This window comes from Idiotropiscis lumnitzeri, chromosome 16, assembly GCF_059441095.1.
Source record: "Idiotropiscis lumnitzeri isolate Australia: NSW breed Sydney's pygmy pipehorse chromosome 16, RoL_Ilum_1.0, whole genome shotgun sequence".
NCBI classification, from domain to species: Eukaryota; Metazoa; Chordata; class Actinopteri; order Syngnathiformes; family Syngnathidae; genus Idiotropiscis; species Idiotropiscis lumnitzeri.
In genome coordinates, this window is record NC_142406.1 from 3,391,527 (window position 1) to 3,400,404 (window position 8,878).

At 45.0% G+C, this 8,878-nt stretch overlaps 2 long non-coding RNA genes across 3 annotated transcripts; both read right to left on the reverse strand.

The window, feature by feature from the left end:
- Positions 1-2,102: 2,102 nt before the first annotated feature.
- LOC148320872 (uncharacterized) lies at positions 2,103-3,624 on the reverse strand. Its single transcript, XR_015846976.1, has 4 exons — positions 2,859-3,624; positions 2,676-2,716; positions 2,477-2,604; positions 2,103-2,413 (listed from the first exon to the last, which is right to left on the reverse strand). It is a non-coding gene; the product is annotated as an uncharacterized LOC148320872 (long non-coding RNA).
- A 36-nt stretch (positions 3,625-3,660) lies between these two features.
- On the reverse strand, positions 3,661-5,836 carry LOC148320873 (uncharacterized). 2 transcript variants are annotated; one of them, XR_015846975.1, is made up of 3 exons: positions 4,268-5,836; positions 3,803-4,187; positions 3,661-3,721 (listed from the first exon to the last, which is right to left on the reverse strand). It is a non-coding gene; the product is annotated as an uncharacterized LOC148320873 (long non-coding RNA). The 2 variants fall into 2 exon arrangements; XR_015846974.1 differs by having other exon boundaries at positions 4,257-5,836.
- Between the last annotated feature and the right edge of the window lie 3,042 nt (positions 5,837-8,878).

Sequence of the window (8,878 nt, forward strand, 5' to 3'; positions counted from 1 at the left end):
GCGCTTTTGTCTTTTGCAAGCTGACAAAGGTCGCATGTTTAAAGATACATGGACAAGCAGTGGCAGTTACTCCCAGGTCCCAGCTGGCTTAGCAGATAGAGCTGTGGGTTTGTTCACCTGAGATCCAGGGTTCAAACCCCATTAATACCAATGTCATGTATAACTTCATGTAATGTCTGCAACTAACCCTAACCAAGCTGTTCTCTCCAATGTATCTATCACTGTTCAACGTGTGTGAGCTAGAAACAGAATAAGAAGTCTACAGTACATCAATAAGCGGTATGCTTGAAGATCCTTGCAAGTGTAAGGAATGATTTGTTTTATTCCTCTTTGCCATTTAATTAACCCAAACCCCCCAATGTAAAGATTTAAGGTCTCTGCTCTCGCGGGAGATCGAGTGACGTCTCGGGCAGCCAAAACGGATCGTTTGTTTGGAGCATCGACTTTTATATGAACGGACTACCAATTGGACCCTCGCGGCTGAAGCCAGAGGGGCGCCATCTTACGTTGCCACTGCTACTGCCGTTCATTGGCCGATATCGACGATACTCGGAAAATGTCATCGCAATGACTGGGGGCGTTGGAGAGGAGGGACTCATTTCAATTTCTTCCCTGCGCTCCATTTGTTTACCGATTGATGCCCTCTGCGGGCGACACGGTGGCCGACTGGTTAGCACGATGGCCTCACAGTGAGAGATAGCATCGGGCGTGGGTTGTATCCCGGCTCCGGCCATCCTGTGTGGAGTTTGCATGTTCTCCCCGTGCTTGCGTGGGTTTCCTCCCACATTCCAAAAACATGCATGGCAGGCCGATTGAACACTCGAAATTGCCCCTAGGTGTGAGTGTGAGTGCGGATGGTTGTTCGTCTCTGTGTGCCCTGCAATTGGCTGGCAACCAGTTCAGGGTGTCCCCCGCCGACAGCCCGAAGATAGCTGGGATAGGCTCCAGCACCCCCCGCGACCCTAGTGAGGAGAAGCGGTACAGATGATGGATGGATGCCCTCTGCTCTCACGGCGCGTCGAGTGACGTGGATCGACTTTTATATGAACGGACTAGCAATCGGCCCCTCTCGGCTGACGCCAGAGGGGAGCCATCGTGCCTTGCCACTGCTACTGCCGTTCATTTGTCACTGAATACACTTCTCAGTGCGTTTCATGCTACAATCCCCGTCACCGGTAATGAGAGCCTCTCAGAGAACAAATTTGACATCAACCGTTCATATAATCAGTATTGCAAATTATGAGTGACAAAGTTTAGGTTTGCATAGGAGAGGGGATTTGTCCCAAACGATTTTGTTGGGAGTTGCGATATGCAAATCTTGAAAAGGCACAGAGAGAACATTTTTAAATGGTTTTACCGATGGACTGTGCTTATAGCGCTCCTACCATATTTATCGGTCCCGTCAGAGGTCAGCAATTCCATTATGTTAAGAGACGCGCAACTCAATTGCGGGGTGTGTATATATACATACAAATATAGATACATAAAAATAGAGCTGTATCGTATGGCTTTTTTTTCTTAAGCTCATGTAAAGTAACTTTTCTTTTTCAGGAGACTACTTATAGTAAAGTTTTTTTTTTTTTTTTTTTTTTTTAATACGACCAGTCAAGTGATCCATGATGACTGCACGATAATGAATGACAGAGACAACAAAAAAGAAATGATTGTATTTTAAACGGATAGTGACCTTTACAACATATTGCACTTACATCAACTGCAAAAAACAAAAAAAAACTGTCAAATGTAAAATGATTTTTCACCATCAGCTGACTTATTTGTTTTTCAGCCTTCCAACATTTTCCTTTTCGTATAGCACACGTGGTCATTTCTGTTCAAAGCTTCCATCGGCCCGTTTACTTCTTACTACTCATGCTTTATAAAGACGCTACTATCAGTATCAACAATTTAACAAGTCAATTATATTTACAACAAAAAAAGATCATTTTACTATGAATGCCCAACAAGTGTCAATATTGTTACACGTGATTTAAAGCGTAATTAAACATCCTTCAAATGTTTACGTCAATGCCATTTTTGTTAGACAACACATGTACTGGCTGTGCCCAGTTGAAGTACCGATCACTTGAAATCACTTCACAATTTTAATTCAAGGACAAAGGCACATCTGGAACATACAAAAAGGAAGCTTGACATTTCACTTCCAACAAAATCAAATACAAACATCTCAAAATCTTTCGGAGCGCATGGGACTCAAATGAAGCATCGTTGCTTTCATGCACAGCTCAGTCCAAAATGGCCATCATGCAGTCAGTGTTGTCCAAACACACCCAGTGAGTTAGTGACAGAACGGAGACAAAGACACCAAGTGGAAGCACAAAGAAAAAAAAAAATACTCTCCCCGTCGAGTTGGCGTTTTCCACTCCAAGAATCTGCACCTCTTGTGGGGAGAACCCTGCAAAAAGGAAAGCCTCATCTTAACATCCCGTGTCATCCATGTTCAAACTTTGACACTCACCTCAAGAGCCAGGGAGCTGTCGACCTCGTAGCGTCATTTGACGGGAGCGATCCTTCCTCGTCCTCATGATGTATTTGCCATGCGTTTTGTTACCTTTGTCCATTCCTTCCGGCTCCTCTTCTACCCTGCTAAAAAAGCACATGAACGCAGACCATTACTTTTGGGACCGGCGCTTGGAATTTTCATTTGTACTTCGGACCTTGTTCTGGGATTCATGTCCCAACCGCTTCATTCTGCAACCTGCAACAACAAACGTCAGAATCAGAAAGCGCTTTATTGTCATTGCATACAGTGTACAACGAGATTGAGAGCTTCCTTCTCCAGTGCAGATTAACAAAACTAAATTTACGATAAAATAAAAAATAAATATGAAATTAATTACAAAAAACATTATGTTGCAGTTCCTCAAGGTAGAGGTAGTTGAGTGCGAGAGTTCAGCATGAAGATGGCTCTCGGGAAGAAACTGTTTTTCAGTCTGTTAGTCTTTGTTTGGCTGCAACAGGTCAAAGAGGAGTGAGCTCAGGTGAGTATCATCTTTGGTGAGCTCTGCTGAGGCACCGGGTGGCGTAGACGTCCGACAAGGAGGGGAGAGGGCAGCCGATAATCCTCTGCGCTGTTGGGACTGTCCTCTGGAGCCTCACTCTGTCTGCCTCAGTGCAGCCGCCGTACCAGGGAGAGACACAGTCAGTCAGCAGGCTCTCGATGGACGAGTGGTGGAAGGCCAGCAGCAGTTTCCTGTTCAGGTTGAATTTCTTGAGGACCCTCAGATGTGCAGATGCTGATGGACCTTCATCACTGCTGTGGTGTTGTGTGTCCAGGAGATGTCATCGGGGATCTGTTGACTGACTGTCACCATCTTATTTTCGGGTCTTTCGTCCAATGAGACTCATGGTCCATCCTGCAAAACACATTCAGTACAATCAGTTGGACGCGTCTCACTTGGTGTGATTACGACTGTTGTCCAGTGGTTCTTTGTACCGCTTGGGCCGTCCCACTCCACTGGCACCCTGTTAGAAAGGCAAAGTAGAAACAGTGGCAGAAGAAGGCACAAGAAAACAGCAACTCGACTTCTCCCGATCATGCAGTCAGTGCACACCCGTGAGTTTGTGACAGAGTGGAGACAAACATCAAGTGGGAGGGGGGGGAAAAAAAAAAAAAAAAAAAAAAAAAAAAAAGAGATACTCTCCTTGCCAAGGTAGCGCTTTGCTCTCCAAGTACCGGAGCATCTTCTCTCGTCCGAGAACGCTATGGAAAAGAGACTTGTCTTAACATGCGCTGTCATCAATTTGATTGCTAAAAGCCAACAAGATGTTCATCTTGCAGTGCCTTCATTGGACGGCTGCAATCCTTCCTCTTCCCATCCATCTTTGAGGCCAGCGATACACATCGTCATCGTGCACCGCTTGTTGATTTATCTGGCATGCATTTCGTGACCCCGCCTCCACCCTGCAAAACAAGCACACCATTCCTTTGGTGATTGTCGCTTTGCTTCGTCTTCTGAAGATGCAAGTCGACTGCAGGCTCCCTGATGGCCGCTCGCACGCAGCAGCTCCATGTTGGTGATCGCCGCCCGTTAGAGACCTCAACATTTGTGAACATCACTCGGGTCAATGGCGAGGACGGCGCCGACAAAAGCGGTCCAGGAGTCGTAGAAGGCGACTGGAGGTGGGACCCGACTCAGCTGGACAGGAAATTTGGCGAGTACGATGCGCTGCAGTTTAGACAAAAACAAAAATAAATTGGTATGTTTTGGCCACATGACATTTATTTGATTTCTTGCCATTTGTCGACCTTCCAGAGTTTTCCAACCGACTCTTTGTCAACTGCAAAAGGACACTTGCTTTGTCTTCTGACTCATGGTGCTGGTCCAAGTTGCTCTCGGTCGCTGGTCCAGTGCCTCCACAACGCTGAAACACAAATGTTTACGTGTGAGAACATGATAGACTCCGCCCTCGACGCCTGCCGACACCGTCGCCCAAAAACCAGCTTTCCAACCGACATCCTCAATCAACAAAAAGCGGCTCCGCATCCAGACGAGCCAAACAACGAGCTGACCATCTCCAACAATCCTTGCCAAAGAGCACTCAACCACAACCACACCATCGGCTCCAAAAACATTGTTCACGACTGCCCTCTTTGGCATCAGACCTTTCCTGCTCCTCCAACAACTCCAACAAGCCTCCTTCGCTACGCTCAACCGAGGCAAACCACAAAGCTCACAACTCTGTCTCCTCCTGCGCATCGTTTACAAGCACACCTCAAACAGATTATACTTATTTGTGTGCCGCTTGATTCTTCATTTGCGGAACGGCTCCTCTTCCTCATCCCATCCAGCTCATGCCGAGTCCTGCAACCCAGAAAGAAATTAATTGTGCCTGTCGCATATCAATTTGCAGCCTTTCCATCCATCAGGCTCCTCTTCCGCCCGACAAATGTGCTTTTGTGCACGTTTCGTCTTGACACTACACACCGCAGTTCTCGATGTCTCAATTGTTTCACTCGCACGTCTTTGTTGGTTTTCTTTCCCTCGTCTGGTGGCTCGTGATGCCTCTCGCTCATCCCACACCAACGCCACCTTGTAACATAACGTGCAAGAGGACTATTAAAACTTATATTTGCACAGGAAACAAAAAAAAATAAAATACCAAAAGTAGACTCAGTGGCCATGCGTTTCGTGATCTTCGTCCGGCCCCTCTTCCACCCTACAAAAACAATTTCATCTTTTGTGCATTTGCACTTATTACGCTGCTGTGGTGCAACATGGGCGCCGGCTCCTCCTCCACCCTGCAACAAGTACATTTGTAGAGCCCTTTATTCACAAAAGAGTCTCAAAATCTAAACAGTCGACGAAAGGTCGGCGACGTCCCCTACAGAAGAAAACCTGAAATTGAAAGATCAATCCCCTTCCAGGACGGCCAGGCTGCAACGGAGGCCGAGTGGGCAACATTTCACACGCCGTGTTATATATACAAGGAAGAAAACAACACGAGACTTCATTTCATGAGTCAAAACATAGCAGGTCGTCGGCAGAGAAGCGGTTCTGGCCCGGTCGCTCGGTGCACAAGCCACACAGCAACAAAGTCATGTGACGTGTCACCGACTTGATTGGAGAGTCGACTGTCTGTTGGGTGCACTCGCCCGTCCTTTTGAGCACCGTGCAAAACGCATAATGTTAGCAAAATTAGTCGTGTGCTGCTCACGTCATTGTGCGCATGAATAATTCTAACCCTCGTCCGGTGGTTCTTGATGCCTCTCGGAACATCACACTCCGCCGCCGCCCGACAACCTGCAAGTCAAAAACATGGACCGGGGGTGGGGGGTGGGAACAATGACAAGTCATTAAAACAGACTGTAAACAACAAAATGGGTGGATGAGTCATATGCTGATTTATTTTTGGCTGAATGGCCAAACTCAAAATGTCTCAATACCAGCGGAGACAACAAAGTGCAAAGAAATACTCTCCGTCGTTGGCGCTTTGCTCTCCAAGGGCCGTAGCATCTGCTCCTCTCGTCGTCGTGTGTCACTTGCTCATGTTCGTGCTACGAGTTTTGTTACTTCTGTCCAGTCTTTCATTCTGATCCTCCATCCTGCAAACACAAGCACATAAACGCAGACAATTACTTTTGAGACTGTCACTTGGATTGTTTTACTTTAATACGTGTACTTATGACCCGGTTCTGGTTCTCCAAGGTGCCTCCTGTCCCAACCGGCTTCCTCTTCACCCTGCAACAAGTCAAGGACGGAGGCATCGTGGTCAACATTTAACACAATACCGTGTTATATAATAAACCAGATGAGACTTGAACTCGTCAAAACACGGCAGGTCGTCGTCAGAGAAGCGGTTCTGGCCCGGTCGCTCGGTGCAGAATCCACACAGCAAAAGCGTCACAGTCATGTGACGTGTCACCGACTTGATTGGAGCGCCGACTTTGGTGGGAGCACTCGTCCGTCCTTATTAAAACACCACAAAAATCAGTTATGACTTCTCGGCCATATTTCTTCACCCTCCACTTATTTTATTGACGTGCACGTACTTTCTTTACCAAGTCTTTTGTCACCCCAAAACACACTTGTGTATGTCCTCATTAGCCTGGTCCAGGTCCTCTTGGTTCCCCTCAGCAAATCAGGTGCCTCCACAACCCTGAAACGCAGAGAGGGGTTGGGGTGGATGGTATATCAAATATTAGTTATTGATATGATATTATTAGGGGATGTTAGTGTCGATCAATATGCTGAGTCCACCCTCAAAGCCGACACTGCACACTCTGGCCTTCAATTGCCATCCTCTCACAAGTAAACAACTGCTCTGGATCCAGGCAAACAACTAAAGACCATCTCATGCAAGACCACCAGACTCCAACAATCAGCCCACCAAACACTTTCTATGCCTGCCCTCATTTCAAGCCAACCTTTGTAGCACAGCACACAACGAGCATCCAGAACCAAAAGTCAACCAAGGCGCGCCACAGAGCTCAACATCCTTCCCCCTCCTGTTCGCATGCTCCCCACACGTTAACGTTTGCGTGCTGCTTGATTCTTGACTTGATGTGGAATTGCTTGTTCTCCTTGTCCTATTATGCTCCTCTTCCAGCCTGCAAAACACACGTGCATCATTACTTCCGTGCCGGTCACTTCATTTGGGTTTGTACAGTTTACCCGGACAGCCAACTTCATAAACTCCCCCAAAATAACGGACACAAAAACTGTTCATTAGCGCTTTGGCACCTAAATTTTATTGCAAAAATTCACCCCCCCCCCACCAAATGTTTTTGTTTCAAAGTAAATGGATTATATAAATTAGCAAGAACAAGCATTGATGGGGAGATTCTTTAATTGACGTAACAAAGTTATGTACAGGAGTTGCAACCCATTACAGCTATACTATTATAAAAATACAATTTAAAAAAAAAAAGTTCACTTGATAGCTTTCCTAACACTCAGTTTGACTGAACTTTCAGTGTGGACAGCAAGCATCTCACTTCAGCTCACTTGTGGAGTTCACAAAAGCAGCTTTTGTTCAGGCACAGATGAACGTTGCACATTTGGACACAGTCTGGCCTTTACGATTGGGCCAAGACAGAACAAAATAATTCAAAAGCAGACGTTTTTATGCATTTTGTCTGTACAGTTGCATCCAGAAATGTCACAAACAAGTTCCAAGTTGACAAACTTGTTTTTACCTGGTCCAAGGTCCTTTTTATTGCAGGATGCTGTATTCATTTTTAGTTCTGCAGAGAGAAACAACACAAATTACATTCATAACTCAACGTTTTTTTTTGTAATAATTACAAATACTAAGTATGGTGCAATATCCAAAGAAAATGCATCCAAGTATTTTAAATCGTCTCGATACAGCATCAAATTTGCGACTGGAAACACGCCATTGTGGCTGACTTTAGCAAGTTGTTGTCAAACTATCAAATATCTTTTAAAAAAATAGACACTGGTACCCTTTCATAAAGTACATAATTTTATTTAAACAAAACGTACCTCAAATCGGACAGATTGCCCAAGTTTGCAGTCCAAAAATGGCGGCGTAGCACAAGTTGAGCGGAGGCGTCCAAATAAGGAGAAGTACCCCCTCCAACCGTAAACCAGAGAAATGAACGCTCGCAAAAGTTTCGAGGTATTTGTTGGTCGTGTATCAAGAGTGTAGAAATAGTCGCGATTTTGGGTTATATTTGCAGTGGAAAGGTTTTAAATGAGAATTTGTGACAATCAATGCCAAATGTTAGACAAAAGACACTCAAAAGTCTTCAAAACAACAAACATTCAAGAACAATAAATTGAACATTGGCTGATAACACACCAAATGAAATAAAGTAAAATACAATAAAACATTAAATTCATAACTCAGACAAGCTAATTAGAAATAAATGTTATGTACCACCTGAAATAAAGTACAGCATACTCAAACACCAACAATTAGTCAAACAAACGCACAAGAAATTACAGTTTAATTCCAAGTACAAGTCATGGGGTGCGTCATGTTCCAACACTTCAAAAAAAAAACTATGCAAAAAATTAATAAATTCAAAAAAAATAGCTGGCCAGCAAGAAAAACAAATTTAAAAACATTTTAAATTGCGACCAAAGAAAGCAAGAACCTAATGTACTAAATCGAGCAAACATTGGGTGTGTTCAAACCTCAAATGATGTTGGATCCCTCAAGTGTGAAAATCCTGCAAAAAGCAAAATGTCATTCAGAGAAACTGCAACAAAACGACAAACATTGGCTCGTGTGTTCACTTAGCTGAGGAAAAGCCACGCAGTCGGCCGCCATCTTGCCTCACCTGCATATGATGATTCCAGGCGTGCACACCCGTCTCCAATTGACCATTAGACATGACGTCACGTCCGCCAATCGGAGGCAACCTTCTTCTCGTGCTTGTTTCAACGGG